This window comes from Ursus arctos, unplaced genomic scaffold, assembly GCF_023065955.2.
Source record: "Ursus arctos isolate Adak ecotype North America unplaced genomic scaffold, UrsArc2.0 scaffold_3, whole genome shotgun sequence".
NCBI classification, from domain to species: Eukaryota; Metazoa; Chordata; class Mammalia; order Carnivora; family Ursidae; genus Ursus; species Ursus arctos.
In genome coordinates, this window is record NW_026622985.1 from 45796062 (window position 1) to 45818907 (window position 22846).

General features: G+C 35.9%; 1 protein-coding gene across 5 annotated transcripts in view; it reads right to left on the minus strand.

The window, feature by feature from the left end:
- The window catches only part of CRPPA (CDP-L-ribitol pyrophosphorylase A), a 305622-nt gene that overhangs the window by 86041 nt on the left and 196735 nt on the right, over nt 1-22846 (minus strand). The gene's annotated exons all lie outside the window — the stretch shown is intronic.

Genomic DNA, 22846 nt, shown 5'->3' on the forward strand with positions numbered 1-22846 from the left:
CCAAAATAATAAAAAGAAACCCACTAACTTAATGACAATTTTCAGTGCTAAAATCCAAATTTTACTGTCAGAGTACTTTTTTTTCAAACTGATACTCCCTTTAAAAATAAGGGAACTTTTTCTCAATTAAAGTGGAAATTATTAAATTAATGCAAGGATGTGGCACTTGCTATTCCACAACGTGCAATGTTATTCATCCACAGATTTAACAGCTTTTAAGACACTTTAAACTTTGAAACTTTTAGAAATATTAGAAATAATATTAGCAAACAAAAAGCACTGTGTATCTTTTAACTAATGTAAATTGTTTGACAATTATATTTACAGTAAATAATTCATACAGATTTTTAATTATTCCAGATACAATTTATATACATACACAGTGTAATTAATATCTAATGAACAGAGCTAGTGTAATTTTTGATTCTCATCAATATTTATTTCTCTATCTGTAAACCTAATGTTCGTTTGCTATAAAGAACAGTAAACATTTAACACTGAACAATAAGTAAAAACATATGTAATCCATACTCTGGATCTGTTTCATAAAATATCTCTTGGCATCTGGCTGAAATACATTATTTCAAATTCTTCTAAAATTGGCCAACAAGTTGGTGTTAGGCAATCTTAATAGGGGTAAAAGGAAAAATATTTTTCCTTGGTTAAATTGTATCAACTATTGTATGCTTGAAATAATTTTCTTTAATATTAACTTTTTAAGTTTAAAACTTTAACATCTTATGAAATACAGAGAAGTTTATTAAGAATTATTGGGGGGGGAGAATAGGATGGGGGCTGTTGGTAAACAAGCCACAGTAAAATGTCCTGTTTAAACAGAAATGATTTAAGAATTACAGAAGTATAGAATGTCATTATGGTTTTCTTAAAATTGAAACGTAATTGAAATGTAAACATTTCAATTACATCATAATAAGTCAGCCTATTGGGAACAAAGCCCTCTGTAACAAATTGTTAAATAAATGAGGTATTTCATAAATTATCCCAAGGAAAACCCCACTGTTAACTTGACCAAAATAATTTGGGGTGGATGGGACTTTAGTGAGCATGTACTTCAGTCCTCCCATTTTAAGAAGAGAAAACAGATACTCAAAAAATTACTATTTTCATAGCCAAGGTCATTATTAGTGAAGCATCAGTCCTTGCTCCCCAATTTCCACTTCAAGACCGTGCTGAGCCACAACATTTTTAATCAATTAGAACTCACCCAAAGTTTAATTGTAACTTGTGCCAAGTTTTTCTTCTTCTTACCCTGTTGGACTTCTCCTACGTCTCTCCACTTGTAATACACTGCTCAACCTCAAGTCAAAAAAATCAAGACAAGAAAGGTCTGACAAATCCATCTTTACCCTTGTTAAGTGCACACTTATAGACTGCTCCAATGACACAGGGTCAATGGAGTATGAAAAGCTGCCTTTTGATTAATTTATGCCACTTCCTGTAAATGACCAAAGGCAGGCTTTATCAGTAAAGAACTTTGTGTTTTAAGTAACAGAAAATTCTACATCTCATGAGCTCACTCAACTTTTAAAGAATGAGGCCATAATTACCTCAAGCTCCAAGTGCTTTATAGTCAGAGCACCAGTTCTATGTCTCAAGGATGCTCTCCAAAATTTGATCCATTGTCAACAGTGTTGACTTCATCTTGAGGTTATTTTGTGGTTGCTGAGGTAGAGGGAATGGGATTTCCCTATTCACACCTAACAGGGGAGAGCATGGTTTCCCAAAGACTTCACTTAAGAGTGTGAAAAAACTTCCCAACAGCTTCCAGAAAACTGCTTGCATCCCCACAGCCAGAGTTCAGTCACGACCTGAAGCAATCATCAGCAGGGCATATGGACATTATTTTTAAACAAGCCACTATATTTCTGAGACAAAGAATGGGTTGGTTTTCTCTCAGACACATGACTTTATGCAATAGGGATAAATACTGAACAAAATTTGGGTTCTGTTAGAAAAAGAAGAGGGGAATCATGGTTGCTAGGTAGTCAGCCATCAATGCTAACTACTCCTTTAGCTACCTATACCTATAACCAGCTTCAATGCCTTAATTTCAAAACTGCCCAGCCCTACCTGTTTCTATCCCTTCCCTGAAGGACAACACCCAAAGTCTCAACTAGTCACTACATCAAGGTCCAAGACTAGGATCTCCAGGTAAAAGCCATTATTTCCAGTAGCTCTAAACTGCTTAGTGAACTTTACCTAAATGATGAAGTAACTAGCCCCTCACTTTTACACACAAATTAACAATGGAATTTAAAAAAAAAATAGCAACCATAAAATGTCAGTAAAGGGGTCAATAAAAAGCAACCCAAAGTAATCACTGGCCTATAGCACCCTCATAGCTTATGTTCTTGGACAAGAAAAGTATGTATTTCCAAGTTTGGGAAGGGAATATGTTCCTGGGTAGCCCATGTTTGTGCTTACCCTCATCCATTTTCCTCTGAGGCCACAAAGAGCAAAATATGGTGGAGAATGCCTTTTTTTGAGGGGGGCTGTATATTTATTAGCTCATTTCCTTGGAGGACTGGGGAGCCTGGGAACTCACTTTAAGGGTTGAACAGTCATAGGCTGTTACCAGGCTTGGCATTTCTTTGGTTATAGGTTTCTCATAAAGACACACACACACACACACACACACACATGCCCAGGAAGGAAGATTCCAGTGTATCTACATCTGATCAAACCTAGGGGCTTCTAACTACAACCAGTGAGTTTCTTTAGACCCAATCCAAAAGTCTGCAAACTCCAGTCTTCCACTGGCCTGCAGCTCTGTAACTGTCTATTCCACCACCCTCAATTGAATAGTCTCTACCGTGAGGCAACTGAAAAAATCGCCTCATGTTGTACGTAACATACAGCCCTGGCTCTGTCCCTTTGGTGGAACAGAAGATAACAGAAAGTGCTAGTAACAAGACAGAGAAATAAGGTTTGTCTTTTTTTCCAAACTTATCTCCTGCTAAGTCTCCAACCTCATAATCATTGTCAGCACTTTAAGACAAGAATTCAACTGTTCTAACCCTGAAAGTTTCAAATTTTCAAATTCTCCTTCAACTTAATTTTAAAGCCACACATAGAAAGGTACTGCCCAAGTAAAGCCATGTTTTTTTCTTTCGATTTTCAAATGAGCCAGTCTTCAGCCTATGTTTGTTTCTTTATTGTGGATTGAAAAAAATAGCCACTGTGGTTCAGTACTATTAATTTTTCACACCATTTCCTCTAATGTTGCAGCATCTTTAGGCACCTAGTCAATTTTTAAAGGCACAACAAGCAACAGTTCTCCAATTTTTTTGAAGCCAAAAAGCAACAATCACCTACATACCAGTCTGTAAAATAAGGCCTTGATGTTCTACTCCCTAGATCCTCCACTCATTTGAGTACATTTTAGAACCCTTGACTGGCAGTGCCCAACTCCATAAACCAAATACTATACCAAAAAAAAAAAAAAGGCACATATCTGGTGCAAAGAACAAATATTGTTTATTCCAGTCAGATTATATAAGAAAGATGTCTATTAGGTCACGTAACAGAAATCAAATGTAGAATACATTCTAGAGTTGGTTGATATAGCAATTTGACTATGTCACCAAGGTCCAATGTTCTCTCTGCTATCAGATCTTTAATGTGGCTCCACTAACAAACTGCTATTAAGACAGCTCGAATGGTTTTAAAACCCACATCTTGACCCAACAGTGTACAGAGAGAGAAGGAAGACCTTTATTCTCTATCATTTTTTCTTGTGATTAAGGAAAACTTTCCCATAAGCCTGTAGCAGAATTCCCTTTAGGTCTCAGTGCATAGGATTAGTTTCAATGCCCCATTGTTAAGCTAATTATCAGCATGGAAAATAGGAATGTAGTGATTAGATTAGACAAACAATTTAGAATACATTTGATGTAGGGAGCAAACCACCATGACCACAACAAATACTTTGCTCACTATTCAATTTTAGATGTAATAAACAGATGGAGAACAATTCTGAAGCAAAATCCCTTGAATAGCAGGGCTTATCTGAAAAATAAACATGATTTGCCTCCATCATAGTCTTTCCACCAGAATCTCCCAAGCATCTCTAAGAATTGTGAATCAGGGTAATATAATAAACAATTACAGTGATTGTTTACTACCATTACTTAGGGCTGGATATTCTTCCTGTTACAATACAAAGCCATGGGAGGTTCCAAGAACACATGGGACTTGACAACAAACAGATTCAGCTTAAGTCCCAGCTCTTGTAGTTACTTACTATTTGATCTAGGGCAACGTGCTTAAACTCCCTGAGGCTCAGTTTCCTCGTCAGTTAAATAGGGATACAAATACTAACTCATCCCACAGGGCTTCTGAGAGTCTCAAGCAAAATAGTGTGCATAAAGCATCTGGATAGTACTTTGTACTTACTAGATAATGAACTTCTATTTATTTTCCTTTCTTAAACATGATTTCTTCTCATCAATTTCCTCATTTTAAATCAATCCATTTCACCAAGCATAATTATCCACAAAGATTAAGTTTTCCAGTAAGATACTAAGTTAACCTATTAGCAGGGTAGGTCCCTATCATTACTAAATTATTTCAAAATCCATTACTAATATTGTTGTCTAAAGCATCTTACTGAAGTGGACTTCATCAAAAAAGTACAATCATATATATATATCATACATATAGCTCCACAGTTAAAAGCATGCACAATTATTACAACAGTATAGTAAGTCAACTGCAGAAAGGCAAAAAAAAAAAAAAGAGAGAGAGAGAGAAGAAAAAAAAGAAAGAAATCTAAAGTTCCCCAACTATTCAGTAAAAAATTTAAAAAGAACCATGTTATGTAGTTGCCCAGATTTGTAAAATTTAATAGTTACTAATGAACAAATCCACATTACATAATGTAATTACTATCAACACTTGTTTATTATAGCAGCTCAAGCAAGAAAAAAAAATAACCTCAAATTTTCCCACACACGTAAAGTGATTTGCAACCTATTACCAAACATTATCCCTTTTTCCAGTTAAATATTATAATGGCTTACCAAAACAATATACAATATTCCAAGTTAGCAGGTAATGCATAAAATCTACACTCTTGCAGTTTCATCCCACATTCATATTTAATTTGTAGAACTAATTTGTTTTTCTCTTAACATTTTCTTGATATCCCACCGACTTAACAAGTATCAAATTTGACAAAAAAGTAAATGGACTCGTATGAACTAAAAACCTAATATGAATAAAACAACCACGTTAGTTTTAGTAGAAAATCAGAAGATATTGTCTGGAAAATAATTTTTTGACTGTTTCTCAAAGACAAAGACACTCTGAGGGATAAAATCAAAATACGCATGCTAGTTATTATAGACTTTATGTAAAAAAAAAAAGTTTTAAAGAACAAGAAGAAAACAAAGTCCCCCAGTCTGCCTGGGGTGGGTTGAATTTTGTTTTGTTTTAAACTTTAAAAAAAAATATTCCCATTCTTTTATTCTAGATGGTTTGAGTTTTTATAGCTAGAATCATCTTTTCATGTAATTTTGATTGTTGATTACTTGACGTAACAAATTTCCCCATGTTTCTCACAATTTTAATTAACAATTTTTAATAAATCTATTATCTACCATTCAGGCTGTATATCAATTTACTTAACGATTTCTACGGAGTCTTTCAAGTGATTTCCAATGTTTGAGACACTTCTATGCATATAGTTTCTACGCTTAAGATGACTTAAATAGGATAGACTATCAAAAGTAAAATAACTGGGTTTAGGTTATGTAGACAATTTAAGACATATATATAGTTCCAAGACACATTTTATTACTCCATATCTTCCCTCTTATAATTGTCTAATCGTGGCATAACAAAGGTGGTAGCAACAGAAATAGAAAAGTTCAGTGATCTTGTATGTGGCCCCTCCTGATATGGATACGTAAAGCTTACACTTTAAATGAGCATTTATTTAATTTTATCTCAAGGTCAGTTGACGATTAGGAGAGTAACAGTAATGGCAATATGAGAACAATTCAAAATACTTATTTTATGCTCCACAGGGGGTTGAAAAATCAGAGGAAAATAAATACTCCAGATGACAAGTTATATATGAAATACTTTTAATGGCTACTGGCACAGCTCCAAGGCATTGGAAAATGGAACAAGCAAAAGCAGTGGCAGTCACAATAACGAGTTAGCTATCGAAGCAATGAAGAAGGAGGCATCTGTAAAAGAATGCGCATATTATTTAACCTAAGAATTCCACTCCTAAGAATAGACTATTTCTCATTTATAAACACACATGAGCATGACGGCACATGCTCATATACCTTATTCTTCTCTACAGAATTAAAAGGCTATGAGATAGCTTATAGCAGTTAAAACAAATGATAGACTGAAACACATTAGCATGAAAAGTCCTGTAGGATGTAAAAATTCCTATGTATACACACATAAATATAGACAGATTTGATAATGCATAGGAATTTATCCAGGTAGATACCCACTAAAATGTCAGCTGTCGTCTTCTTTGGAAAAGGAGTGGTATTAAAAGGAACTTCTTAGTTGATGTATGATGTATTTATTATTTTACAGCAAATATGTTAAAAATGGTAGCCTACTCAGGCAAATAAAAATGGTAATGACTATCAAAGAAGTCTTAGCCTTAGCATATGGTTCAACACAATCTAGGTTTATCAAACATTTTGAGTCCTGGTTTTCTACTACTAATAAAGGCAAGACCAAATGTGCTCCTGAAGTTCCTATGCACACTTAGAGGAACTTTTGGACATAGAGGAGGAGTCATTTGAGTGACAGACTCAGAGAATGGAAATATCAAAGACTTGGTCCCATCAAAAGGGCTGCAATCTATTTAGCAGTATTAGTTAACTTACGTGCCAAGTTTGCTGAACGTACGTACCAGAAAAGATCTAAGAAAGATCTTTTAATATTGATTTTAAGTCTAATTTTTATTGATTTTTAGTCTAAAATTTTATAACTAATTTTCATGTACAAAAAACTGCAAATATTTATGTGAAAGAAAGCTCCTCTTTTCATAATTTTCACTTTTCAGAAAATGTTTTTGAGTAATAATTTAGAGGAGATGTTATAATCAGTCAATAGAAAGAGAACCTTTTCCTTTTCAATTTCATAATGATACCAAGTTAAAAACAATATATCAAATAATTTTAGTATGTATCATCAAATAATATCCAGTGATTTACAGACGAAATCGTGAAGATAACATTTTCTTTCCTTAGGTATTACCTTCCCAGTATTTAGCTCATTACTTTAGGCCCATCAAGCATACATATCACGTAGTTTCCTTTGTGTTCTTTTCATATGTGTTTAATTAGTCATGGTACAGTAAAAACACACACCCAGCCTCTACACAAATTTCTAGGGGATTTTCTGTTCCTAAAACTTGAACCTCATGGTAATATTTCTGAATTATGGTCCAATAAGCCCATGTATAGTTTTTTGTTTCCTTTAGACAGAAAGACATTTTATTAGCATTTTAATAATCTATGCCTGCACAAGGAATGTAGCAGAGAAACCTTATAAAATGAGGCATTTTCCTGAATCATTTTCAAGCCTAACTTCTGCTTATCAATTTTTAAAAATATTCTAGCTATTTCATTTTTCAAGGAACCTTAAAAGACCCAAAGCAACTCATTAAACAATAAGTATCTTCAGTTTTTGATGTAATTATTGATATCACCAAGGAAATACAGATACATAAAACATCAGAAAACAATGAAGCCTCCATATAAAGAGAAATACAACCATAATTTGATAGATACAGCATTCAGCCATCTGGAGGGGATAGGGGATGAATAGGAATTCTTTAAGAAGTTGGGGAGGTGATGGACTGGATAAGAGGATGGAAAAGAAAACCTTCACAAAAACAAAGGCAGGAATAACAGTGTTAGGTAGAGTCTGGGGATCATATAGTTGATACAGTTACACTGGAGATTAAAAAAACACCTTCAGGTGTATTCACACTTGAGGTTGACAAGTGCAAATACAGAGGATAAGCACTTCAGGTGATAATGTGATCTAGTTTGTGGTCTTAGATAAAGGAGGATCTGCCTCAAAGCTGAGACAAGATGGAAGGCATGTGGATGAAGTCATTATTTTAACCTTTCAGTAATTTTTGTTTTGTGTTACTTTATAACCAGGACAATGAGAACAAATGGGTGGTGGTGACACAAAGAGGCGACAAGAAGAGGGAGTGGCATACAACAGATGCTCATCTATTTAAGGGCATATTCAATGATACAGATGGCCGTAGGGTTTCAAAACCATATTCACTGACTGAAACATTATTTTGTGTATATAAACACATATATCTATGTATATGTATACACATACATATTCAAACAATGTATCATACAGTATTGTAGTTGCTAATATTACAGGCTTAGATATCAGACTGACTTGAGATTCTATTCTGTCTGCTTCTTGAAGCATAACCTTGGGCAAGTTACAGAAACTCTCTGAGCCTTAGTTTTCATACCTATGGTAATAATTCTCCTAGTAGGGTCATTGTAAGCATAACATTACATAATGAACCTACAAACTGAGCTCGGTGTCACAACACAGTAGCCCCTCAGTAAATAATAATGTAATTCCTCATCATTGTCTTCCCAACTTCTCAAAAACAGTATAATCTATATTGAATTGTATACTTTTATGTACAACTTTCAAAATAAATGCCCCATTTGTTCACCCGAAACTAATGTAATGTTTATACTTCAATAAAAAGCCTTATTTTACAAAGGTAGTCTGAAGATTTTAACTGTCATTTTTCCAATCCAAATGTATTTATAAATAATCAACTAGTATATACCAAATCTTTTAGCCTCTTGACAAGTTCCTTAACAAGTTCTAAGATATAAAGGACCATTATTTCAGCTCCTGTAATCATAATAGTCAAAAAGAAAAACAAAAGAAAAGAAAGGCAATTTGAATGCAGACTCAATGACTGACTCCCAGGCATAAATTTAGCATGTTGCCACATTGTTCGGCACCTCCTGGCCCTTGATGGATAGGCACACATCAATAATCCCATGTAGATTTCAATGACGGCAATTGCTTCTCGCTACCTGATATAAGCATCACTACTAGAGCCAATCTCAGCATGAGTGTTCCTGAGCCTATCTCACTAGTCTCAATAACAACCGGGGTATTAACAGGGAAAGAGATTTCCTAATGGTGAATAAAACCCTCCAAATATAGAATCCTGAGGACTCACAGAACTGGGTTAGGCATAGGAGAGCCATTTTGTGGAGGACAGATTTAATATTTACAGTGATAAAAAAAAAAAAGTATACAAGAAAATTCAAAATGCACATAGATTTCTACCCAGACAACAATTGTCTGGAAAATTGTGGCTGTATATTTACCATCTGGCAAGTGGGAAGCATTGGCAATCGAGCATCTAGATGTTTGAGCAAGAACCACCACATACCCACATGCATGGAAAATCTGAATCAGCAACAAAGCCAGAAGCATACGTTCTGCCAAAGAATGAATATTCATAGTGTTGCCAGTACCACACAGGTTGAATTAAACACAAATGCAAACAACTGTTACAATTTCATATTGATATTCTGCCTGACAGCAACATCAAAGATTAAAATATAGGATGATATAGGATAATTTATCAAGAGTATGTATTTAGTGTGAAGAAATGAATCAGAGTAGTAATCACAAAGGAATGGCCCTTCTGAGTGGGAAAGAATACTGCAAAGGAATAGAATACATAACACATGGGGAGAATCCCAAGTAAAATTATCCAAGGTAAAATGCGGGCTTTGGAAATCTTTTACAAAGATATAAATGCTCTGACACATCTGAGTATGTTCATTTTCACCTTTCTCAATTCTCTTATGTATTTATTGCTACTTTAAAACCTTCGACATTACATATCAGTAAAGGGACCTTTACTCTCAGTGAAGCACAGTAATATGATAGTAATGATAGTAAATATATTTACAAATCTCTCAACAGTAACTCTTTGGTTCACCATCAAGATCGAATTAAAGTAAGTTCAAACTCTGAAAGCTAGACTTTCAAACATAAGGCTAAAATCAAAGTTCATCCCAACATATAAATGTCAAAATAGCTTGCAGACACATAAACCAGACATCTATCTGCTAGCATGTATGCATACCCTCAAAAGGGTCCGTTTTAACTATTGATATCACTTCATTTCGAGTATTCCAGGTAAGGCTAAGCTAGAAATCTAGTTTTAATTGTTGACTTTAAATAGATGATAACTGTAACTTGGAAATACTGCTTTAAGTAAGGTATACTGCAGAGAAATCAAGATTGGAAGCTCTTTTCAGTATTAGAAACAAAGATTTAAGTATAGTTAAGTCTGCATCACTGCATTACGAATCAAGTAACCATAATTAAACCATAAGCGTTCTTCAATAGATTTATTCCATTTGACTTCCTCTGGATAACTCACAATGAAAAGAAATCTCCCCAAAAACACAGGTCTGATCATGCTATTCCTCCAGTTAAAAATTTCCAAAGGCCTCCCCTGTCTTTATAAACAGCAAATTTTTGGTGTGGCTTTTAGAGCCAATTCAATCTGGCAAACTCATGGTATAGAACAGAGGTTTTCAAACATTTTCAAGAATGAGGGCCCTTTTCAACTTCAAAACTGCCGACAGGTTACATACCACCCAGCATGATCAGAATGGAACTTTTGATATTTATCAATTGAATAATGCATAATTATGAATTTAGTAATGTCTACATTCTTTTTATCAATAACACATATATTTAAAATAATGTCATTATCATCTACAGAAAATTCTGAGAACAAAATAGATTTGAAGACCTTTCTAAAGACTTTCTTGCTCATGGGTGAGGAAACCACTCCTATCATGAAAATAAAGAACTAGGAATTTCCTTGGCACAATATGTGCTTTTACTGCTCTAACTCCAATGCCTAGCAATATGCTTACAGCAGAAGTGTGCTCAATGCTTAGGCTTGAACAATGAACAACTTAAAACCAGGGTTCTAGCCTTAGTTACCAGGCTTTGGAGTTTCCCACTAGTAGCTTCCTCTAGTGGACTGGCTCTTCCGAGATATCCACAAGGGTCCTTCAAGCCTCTGCTGAAATATGCCACCTTCTTAATGAGGCAAACCCCCATGGGAGAGTCTCAGTGCCCCCTGCCTTACTCCATCCATTTTTCCCCAAACACTTATTACTCTCATTCTCTAAATCAATACAGAATTTTCTAGTGTTTTTACTGTCTCCCACCCACTAGAATGCAGGCTCCACAAGTTCAGAGACTTTCCTGCCCTCTGTCCCCTGGTGCATTCCGAGCTTCTGAAACAACACCTGGCATGGTACTTTTTTTTTTTTAAATGATCACATCTTTGACAAATCATGGCATCTTGTTGATCCTGATCCTTCATCTATGGAGGAGGAATGAAAACTCCCCGACCCGCCCAGGTGTTTTAGACTAACGCTAGATTGGCTATGAAGAACCCTGTGTTAGACGTGATTAATATTTACCATCATTGACATTAAGCACAGCAGATTATCCTCCATAATGTGATGGGCCCCTTCCAAACAACGGAAAGCCTTAAGAGCCATGACCAAGGTTTCACAGAGAAGGGAGAGTTCTGCCTCAAAACTGAAGCATAGGAATCTTGCCTCATTTTCCAGCTTGCTAGCCTCCCTACAGATTTCAGACTTGTTGGTTCTCACAATTAAGTGGCAATCTCTCTCTCTTTCCCCATATATTTTCTATTGGTTCAGTTTCTCTGGAAAACCCTCATTAATATAATAGAATTCTGAAGCACATGAAGTTTTAGGAACAATGGTAGTGACATGCCTGCGAAGAGAGGCAAAGGCAACATGAACAATTTAATAAGTTATTGCTTAAGGAACTACTTTTGAGACATAAGTCATGCACTACAAATGCACAGATATTAAGTGTAAAGTTTAATGAGCTCTGACAAATACAACTATATATCCACCATCCCCATCAATATACAGAACATTTCCATCACTACACTGCCTTTTTCCACTGCTCTGATTTTTATTACCGTAGTTTCACCTGTCATAGAATTTCATAGAAGTTCACATATATGTACTCCTTCATAATTTTCTTTTAAGATTTCAGAGACAGAGCAAGCAAGAGAATGCATGTGCACGCAAGAATTAACTGGGCGGTAGAGAGAGCACAGGGAGAAGCAGACTCCCTGCTAAGCAGGGACCCTGATGCAAGGCTCCATCCCAGGACTCTGGGATCCTGACCTGAGCCGAAGGCAGACGCTTAACAGACTGAGCCACCCAGGTGCCCCTTTCATAAATGGTTTCTAATGCTTCACATGTTGTTTTTGAGATTGAACTATGTTTTTGTGTGTGTATCTACAGATTTAGTTTTTAACTTTTATATTTAGGTTTCTGGTCATCTTGAATTTCCTTTCCTGTCAGTGAAAGGCAGAGGCTGAAGTTCAATGTTCTCCGATAACTCTTCCCAATTGTTTCAGAAACAGTTCTGACAAGATTTTCCTTTCCCTATCAAGTCACCTTGATGCCTTTGTAAAAATCAATTGCCTATTTATGTGTGGATGTATTTCTAGACTATTCTGCTCTATTCCGCTTCTCTACACCAATTCTACAGTTTTGATTCTGTAGCCTTACAAGCCTTTATATCAATCAGAGTGAGTCATCCAATTTTGTTCTCTTAAAAAAATAACTACAGCTATTCCAGGCCACTTGCATTTCTATATAAATTTGAGAATCAGTTTGCTATTTTTAAGAATAAAGGACTCTTCGTATTGTGATTGGGACTGCACTGAATTATGTAGCTCCTTTGGTAGAAAACTGTCATCTTGACAAACCATGAACACAATATGTATCTCCATTTATTTAGGTATTAATTTCTCTACATTTTGTAGCTTTAAGTATAGAGATCTTCAGTATTTTCCTATTTCTAATTTTTTTTTCATTTTTTTATCATGCTGTTTCATTATTTACCTTCAGTTTCCATTTTTTTTGTTCCTAGAATATGAAAATAAAATTGATTTTTCTGTTTTGACCTTATAGCCACAGAAACTTGATATTCTTCTAAAGCTAGTTAACTATGGGGCTTTTTCAGAAACACTTACTAAAAACTTGTGGAATATTCTATATAGCACAATAAAGAAAAGTTGTTTTCCCTGTAATGTAAATTTGCTTCAGTAAACAACCCTATTTGTAATTTGCGATATACTTAATACTCTCAACCACAGACTGCTCACAAATTAAAAGATACAAACTTTAACATAACAATTCTACTTTAACTCGCTGCTCTGTAAGCTCAGAAAGGTACTGAATAAACATTCTAGCATTAATGCCATAAATATAAAATAGGTTAAATATAAATCTTGTTTTAAAAATATCTTCATAAATCAGTAAAGTAACACAGCTTTTGCAGAGACAGGACAAAAATATCTCAAGGCACAAGTCCTCTGTGCTTATCCCCTTGTGTGTGAATGGGGTCAATTCACTGTCATGTCTCCACTTATCCAAGATTCTCTCCCCCAACTCTCTTCAAGAATTTAGAACTCTCCTGACCTCTTTGCCACCAATACCAATCTTCTCCTTCAATCAAACAGCAATGAATTTGACTTTTTACATTGTGGCTGATTGGTTGATTTTACTAAAACTAAAATACTCGATGAAAAAGAAATGACCAGGAGCAGACAATTTAAGCTTTAATGATATAATTAAATACCTGTTCACCTATGACAAAAAAATTATAAGCATGAAGATGGAGAGGCAGAGTAACAGAAGGGAACAAAGAGGCCTCAAAATCACATGATTCCCTTCAAATCTGTATTTTTGTATCCTCTGGGTAAATACCTAATAGTGCAATTGGTGGATCATAGGGTAGCTCTATTTTTAACTTTTTGAGGAACCTCCATACTGTTTTCCATAGTGGCTGCACCAGTTTGCATTCCCACCAACAGTGCATAAGGATTCCTTTTTCTGCACATCCTCTCCAACGCGTGTTGTTTCCTGTGCTGTTGATTTTAGCCGTTCTGACAGGTGTGAGGTGACAGCTCATTGTAGTTTTGAATTATATTTCCCTGATGGTAAGTGATGATGAACATCTTTTCATGTGTCTGTTGTCCATCTAGATGTCTTCTTTGGTGAAATGCCTGTTCATGTCTTCTGCCCATTTCTTAACTGGGTTGTGTTTTGGGTGTTGAGTTTATTAAGTTCTTTGTAGATTTTGGATACTAACCCTTTATCAGATATGTCATTTACAAATATCTTCCCTCATTCTGTAGGCTGCCTTTTAGTTTTGTGGATTGTTTCCTTTGCAGAAGCTTTTTATCTTGATGAAGTGCCAACAGTTCATGTTTGCTTTTGTTTCCCTTGCTTGTGGCAACATGTCTACTAAGAAGCTGCTGTGGCCGAGGTCACAAGAGGTTTCTGCCTGTGTTCTCCCCTAGGACTGTGATAGATTCCTGTCTCACACTCAGGTCTTTCATCCATTTTGAATTTGTTTTTGTGTATGGTGTAAGAAAGTTGCCCAATTTCATTCTTCTGCATGTGCTACATACACCCTGACATTTATAGCAGCATTATCAACAATAGCCAAACTATGGAGAGAGCCCAAATGTCCATCAACTGATAAGTGGATAAAGAAGAGGTGGTGTGTGTGTGTGTGTGTGTGTGTGTGTGTGTGTGTGTAATAGGATATTACTCAGCCATCAATAAGAATGAAATCTTGCCATTTGCAATGACACGGATAGAGCTAGAGTGTACTATGCTAAGTGAAATAAGTCAGAGAAACACAAATACCATAGATCTAGCTTATATGAGTAATTAAAAAAAACAGATAAGCATACGGAAAGGGGGAAAAGAAAAAAAGGAGAAAGGGAAACAAATCATAAGAGACTCAATGATAGAGAATAAACAGAAGGGTGATGGAGGGAAGTAGGTGGGGAATGGGCTTCATGGGTGATGGGTATTAAGGAGGGCACTTATGATGAGCACTGGGTAACTGTAAGTGATGAATCACATAATTCTACTCCAGAAACCAATACGGCACTGTATGTTAACTACCTAAAATTTAAATTAAAAACAACAACAACAAAAATCACATGAGGATTCCTCTGCCAGCCCTGGAGGAAAGCTAATGTAGGCCTTTTAAGCTATGTTGTAAGCAGAGAGGACTATGAACATAGGCATTTATTTCCCAGACATACTACCAATGTCTGAGATACACACTACGGAAGCCTTCTAGAAGTGGGTAAGACAGGCCACTTTTAACTCTGGCTTCTTCTAGAACATGGAGCCTACTCTGTTCATGCAGAAGCCCTCTAACGAGCCTGTAAAGGAGGGCCTCTCTTTAGAGACACTTCCTACCTCTCCCCACTAAGGAGATGCTATACATCCACACATATTCTTGTTAGTACTTATTTTCCAGTTTCAAGTTCCCTTCGCATGTCTATCCACATTCCTTTGCCTCTTAACCTTTTCCTCAATTTGATTACCAGGCTTCTAAACAAAGTAGTAAATTATAGAGCTATGATCTCTGTCGTCACAAACCTAACTACATCTATCAGAAAAGAGAAAGATCTATGGAAAATATTTCTCTGCCCCAAAGAATCTAGGTGACAAAGAAAACTAATTTAGAATTCATTTCTTATGTCACGTTTTATTTTGCTGTAGTTTTCATGAGTTTTTTTGTTTTTTTATTCAAGTTCTATGGATATAAGGTATACTTTCTCTTAAGAGTGAGGATAAAGAGTACTGAAGATAATCATGACCGGATTGAATCAAGACCAGACAGTCTGTCTACCATAACACTTTGAAACTCGCACAAAATTTCACAATTATGTTCTGTGAGTTTAAACACTTCGTTTTCCTTTTGGTGGGTTTTTTTTTCTTTTTTTTTTTTTGCCGGTGGTGGGGGCACTCTTAAGTAAAGATTATGGTGGCACATTACCTAAAGAGTAGAGATTTTTGCAGTCGGAAAAATTCCCCAGGTCATTCTGATAGGTTCCTGTACCAACACCAATTATTACCACACCTCACAAAGAATGATGGAGGCAAATTAAAAAAAAAAAAAAAGCATGAAAAACACTGTTTACAATGTTCTTTGTAATATACAATTAGGAGACCAACCCAAAACAAAGTAAGCTACACAATGATCCCTGGAAGCAAAGATCATTAAGATAAGCAGATAATTAACGTGAGCAATATTAGAAAAACAGTGTTATGGCTCCCTAGTACTCTCTGGAATGTATCCCACACCAAGCCAATTCTGGCAGTGAAACAAATCAAGTACCTAAGAACTATTCTTCCTGGAACTAAGTTTTTCATAGATTTTTTTTTTTTTGCCTTTTTAACAGCAGGGTTACTTTTTAAAACTGACTTCAAATTTTACTCTAGTTCTTTGAAAAATTAAAATTTTTTTTCCCCCTAATACAGTCTCACCTGCACTGATCAAGGTAGCGCAGACCAGGAAACAATCTGTCTGGGTCTTGATGATGCTACTGCCAATATCAGATCCAAATGCAGAGACTGGCATTTCCTAGAAGAGAAAGGCCTCAGCCTCCCGCCTCCGGGATGCTGCAGAACAAGTCCTGCCAAGTCCTCAGCTTCACTCAGGCCAAGAGTTAGAGACTGAGAAAGTTCAGGGATACCTGAGGTGGTCAAGCAATTTTAACATCTTCCTCCTCATCCCTGGGGCCGGGCTGCGGGTACTCCAGTATAAAAGCCTCCTCTCCTTGATAGGCCATTTTCCTACAGGCTGTCTTTGGGCTCTCTTCTCCAAGGCCCCTCCCACCCTGCACATCCATTCTTGCCCCTCCACAGGAATAGACCATTTGCTTCAGCTCCATTTTCTGCTCTCCCCTCCTCTGTAAAAACTGATGACAAAGCCTGGTTATGGGTTTATAAGCATACCAAGGCCAGGCTTACTTTTGCTCCTCCCAGGTCCACACTACCATCAAGGAAAGATCCTGCCAACCTTCATACCCAGCAGCATCCCACCCTCAATAACCAAGAAGAAGAGACTGGATTGCAAAATAATCTAGAGAACTTAAGTTTGGTTTTTAGGATAAATCGTAAGTCCACTAAATATTAATAATGTAACATGACCCTCATTTGAGAGGAATTTTTTTAAAGAAACTCTTCTACTGAAGCATCACTGAGCAGGGCACACTGTGGTGCATTTGAAGTGAAAACCCAATTCAACCTCTTATTAGCTTATGGTATAAGGAGTTCAGTTTCTGAGATTCTTCACCAGTATATAGTGAAGGCATTAACGCCCATATCGCAGGACTGTTTTGAAGTTACAACAAGAGTGTACCCAAAAGTGCCTAGAGCACACCGTGCCCCAAAATATTAGTCATCTTCCCATCCTCTACGAACGGCTAATTTTAACAAACACTCTTCATTTAGCAGCGTCACTCAGCGAGACATGGGCCAAAGAAGAAAATAGGATAAATAATCAGAGTTAGTGGGGTTATCTTTAGTGAAGTAATACTGTAAATACCGTGACCAAGTTCACTCAAGAGAAATACAGTTCTGTTTTCCAAATAATGTGGCTGATCAAACTTCAAAGTCTTAAAGATATAGAATCTCTACAGACACTCAGGTTAGAGACCCCCAAATTCCACAGTTCACTGTCAACAACAGTCCCCTTCACTGATCAGGTGAGGTCTGTTCCCTTTACATCAAACTGGTCACATAAAAGTAGCCATTACTCTTGGTTTCATTCTCCCTGAACAGCAAAGACAGCAAACACTAAATTACTCTCAGAGTTTTGCTGCTGTTTCCATAATAATGTCTCTTATGTTCTAATAATGTACACTATTTTAATATGCAAAATATGCCAACCCTGCTGATTACTCAACTGCAGACAATCATGATTCTTCGGTGAAATACAAAAGACAGTCTGTTGATCTGACAACATAGCTGGGAAAACCCTTTTTAAAAAGGCAAAAACTTACCCAAACCCAGGTGGAACAGAGTAAGGGAAACATGCTAAACACGACACACCCACATCATCAATACATCATTGTGAATCTGAAGGAAGCTTGAGGGCACAGAAAGAAAACCTAGTTATGAAACCCAATCACACACCTGGAAAGGATAGATACTACTGTCAGGGGAGGGAGTTGGGGACTAGACTGATGGGGGCATGGTGGTAGCAGGCTTTCCACTGTGGTCATGATAAAATTGTATATGGTTTAAGTTTAAAATCATGTGAATTCACCTTCTCTCTCAAAAAAAAAGGAATGTTTGTAACCCTTAACATTGTCTCATGCAAAAACAAAAACAAAAATAAAAGACATTCCAATTCAGGAAAACATAGCTCCTTCATTCCATTAGATGTCAAATTAATAATTCTATTTTCTATTGGAAAACTAGAAACGTCTTTTAACATTTGAATTCTATGTAATATTAAGAATGAGAACTGCACATAAGACTCTGCGCATATCACTTTACTAAGAGATAAGACTCTAGCATGGCTTCTAGCACCATTAAGGCCACATTCCTAGGATGACCCCAACCCCCCAATAAAATGCCTAAGAAAGCAACAATGCCAGAATTTACCACTTGTTCTAACCAATATCAATGAGGATAGGCCCCTTGATCTCCCTTTACAGCATTTACTGAAAAAGGCTAAATATCATGAATCCTTTCTCTGTCCCTTTGAGATGCATGTGTGTCTCCTACAAGTCAAGAGTCTATTTCTCAAGTCCTTTCCGTTATATAATCATCAGAAAGGATAAATCACCGATCTACCAGACTCTGTGGGAGGACAGCATCCCAACAATCACCAGCAAGCAGACACATCTGCCCTAATCACATTCATGTTGACCTCCTTTGTAACTTTTTACTTGAGCCCCACTCTCTGCCCCTCTCTACTCTTTCCTGTCCCTTTAAATGCCCCAGTCACCTGTGCACAAATCAGAATGGAGCTCAGCTATTTCTCCTACTGTCAGGAATTACTGAAAAAATCTGTTTTCATCGCTTTACCTAATGTCTGGCTTTGCTCATCTCTGACAGCAGTGACTTTGGTATGTGTAAAAATTATGTCCAAAGACCCTAATTAATTTTTAAAATCCAGATTAGCATCACAAGACAAAATTTCCCAATAAAATAGATTAGAACTATTCAAAGAACTAAAATATTTAATTGATGGCCATAAATCTTCCAACAATTCTATTACCACACAGAGGCCATTTAATAGGATTCTAAAGTTCCAACTCTGTAAAATGAGCCCAGAAAAGAAAAAATTAATTCTGTAAACAAAAACTAAAATCTTTTTTATATTACCATAGAAATAAGGGGCGCCTGGGTGGCACAGCGGTTAAACGTCTGCCTTCGGCTCAGGGCGTGATCCCGGCATTATGGGATCGAGCCCCACGTCAGGCTCCTCCGCTACGAGCCTGCTTCTTCCTCTCCCACTCCCCCTTGCTTGTGTTCCCTCTCTCGCTGGCTGTCTCTATCTCTGTTGAATAAATAAATAAAATCTTAAAAAAAAAAAAAAAGAAATAAAATTCTTCTGAATCATACTTCATGGAGAATTCCTATGTATTTTTCTGAGTATATGCTCAAAGAATAAATTTTTAAACTTCAGTAAATTCTCACTTGAAGTATTTTTGCACTGATTAGAGAATTCATTATGACAGATTTATTAATGGTGTTTCTGGTTTCCAGATTTTATTTTCATGGACCCAGGTCAATCAGACATTCCACTCTAATTTCTTCCAAAACTATCACCTTAAGATCTATAAACATCCAAAAGAAATGGATTTACTTTGCTGGACAGAAATATTTTTCTACAAATGAATTTCTATCACTTCACATGAGTTCTTGTGCAAAAAAGTAGCATGGTTATGCTTAAATACTAAGAATGCATTCCTCATCATTACAGTGATTTGCAGTGATTTAAATTCATGCTTCAGTGTGACAAAAAATTGTTATATGTCATGGATGTTGAAAAGCACTGCCTCATAGTAGAAATTGGTAATGTTTGTCTACAAACCTCAAATCTACATAATATTTTAAAAAATTTTTTACATCAGGACCCATATTTTAACACAATATTAGCTACATTGTAATGAGCATCTAGAAATACTATAAACATGACCAACCTTAAATATTTTCTGTATGACATTCACAGTCCTACAAATTCATAACACTTACGAAGTTCTAGAAATTTAAGTTACTGCCTAACTTCATTTTTAAACACCATATAATTAATCCAGGTGCATTACCTTATGGTATATCTTAGGATGTTTTATAAATCAATTCAAATTTTTCTTGCAAAAAATTTTGAAAAAACAGTATAAGGCTTTTTCCAAAATATAAGTAGCATGTACATTTAAATTCCTAATATTGTGAAAGATTAATAAATTGGCATATCACCAATTCCCTTAAGCAACAAAGAAGCTACCTGACAATGAACGTTCACACGGTAATGTGGTGAGAAAGCATGCAGAAACCTGAAAGAGAAACATCTAGTACACAGATATAAAAGTTGTTGCTTAATAGTTCACCAGGGGAAGGTTAGTACTGAACTCTTCGCAATCAAAAAGTTTCGTTCTCCATTTTTAATTAGTGCTTTTTATATTTTTCTAAACATCTTTATCTCATTACTTTTGAGCTAAGAATGAATTTGAACAGAAATATAAATACATTTAAAAACACATTAATTTACGTCAATGAAATAGTAATTACCGATCCTATAAGAAAGAAGAGGAGATCAAGGGAAAACACACACATAGTATAAGTCTATTTAATAAAAGCTAGCATTGAAAGTTTGGAAGTTTGTTGCTTTTGTGAAGTAAAAGTTTACTAATATGTTGATTATATAACATATATTCCTGAGTTCTTAAATTTGAAAATTTACAAATTCTTAAAGTTTCTACTGATAATCCTATTATTTATAAATTCGGATTTTTTTTTCTTACTTCCCAATCCCTTAACCTTTTATTCTCTCTTTAGCCTTACTGCTCCAGTAGGACACCCAGAACAAAGTCAACCAGAATAGTGATTATGGCCATTCTTTTGTTGCTCTTTTAGATGCAACACATACTCAGTTTGATGTTTGCTTTAATTTTTCAGTATATCACTTTATCAGGTTAAGAAACGATTTCAACCTCCAGTTAGCTAAAAGTTTATCATGACTGCGTAATGAATTTTATCACATTTTTCCTCTAACTTGAGATATTTTTCTTTAGTTTGAATAAATGGTAAACTATTTTACTGGGCTTAACAATAAACTATCTCTAATCCCCAGAATAAGCAACTGACACTTACTTATGAATGACATTGACCTGAACATTGGAATTTATTCACTTTTGCCTCTCTATAAATTCAACTGATAACATAAATATATGGTTTAGCCACTTTTCTGTGAATGTTTTATACACTTTCAGGAATACAACAGGTGTAGCCTGGACACCAAAAGGAGAAGTAATCAAGGATACTTCTCAAGTTTATGATGTTCTGATAATACTTGCAAGTATATGTACATCTTTGCATATTACATGTTAGTAAATCAGCATATTGGTATCGAGGTACTTATTTTAAGCACTATTCCAGATGCTAGAAACAAATCCTTAACCCAGAACAAAACACACATATGCACATAAACACACACATACCCTTCTTGGGGTTCCAATTTTAGGTAAGGGAGATGGATAATAAATAAATGTAAGTAAAAGACCCTGTGCTCCAGAGTGTGTTAAATGGGTGTGAAGAAGTATGATGGGTGATGAATACCTGACTGATGGAAGGACAAGGTCAATATATATTCACTACTAATCACCTCTGGAAAGAAATCAATACAATAAAGGCAACCAAAGTTAAATATTTTGATAAACAGCACAAATATATGGAAACTATTATTTTTCTAGAAAAAAAGGCAATTATGGCAAGAATGATAGATATGTAGAAAAGCAGTTTTCAACCCATTTCCTTCCACTGCAACAAAAATAAGGAATCATGTTCACAGTGTCACCTATCTTCTCCTTCCTCTACCAGGAACATGTGGGAATAAAGGTAAGACAAATGGGTATTATTATTATAATGGCTAATCATTTTTATTAATTGAAGTCAATATTTTCTAAACTTTGGAACTATTTTTAGCAATATATAGTTTAAAGTATGTTTCACAAGGGGCTAAAAATAACTGGTTGGCAACAGTTCAAGAACAGCCTGCCTAGCTGGACTTTAAGATCTCCTAAAAATCTGGTATGATACTCTGTAATTCCACAGTTGAGTAAACAAGCACCCAAATTCACATCGTGAGGACACAAATATTTAGTGTCTTTATCTTACATATTTACTAAAAGAGAAAAATGCCCCAAACAACAAAACATCTCAGTCCAGGTTGCCATAATAAATTACCACAGGCTGGGTAGCTTAAACAATTATCTATTTCTCACAGTTCTGGAGGCTGGCAAGTCCAAGATCAACGTGCAGGCGGATCACTATCTGGTGAGCTCCACTTCCTGAGTTGCATATTGTTGTCTTCTTATATCCTCGCATGGCAGAGTTAGGTAAGGACACTAATCCCATTCATGATGGCTCTACCCTGATTACCTCGTTATCTCCCAAAGGCCTAATACCATCGCACTGGGGGTACTGTTTCAACATATGAATTTGGGGGAGACAAAAACACTCAGTCCATGGCATTAACAGATACAGAATTTGGGTCTGTCCAGCATCTACTCCCCATGCCGTGTGAAATGGCTCCACAATTTTCTTTTGGGAATACACCCAGTCCTTATAGTCACCCATACTATTTGGGTGAGCTGACCTGGCTTCAGAGGTGGGCATATTAACTAAGCCTGTTAAAA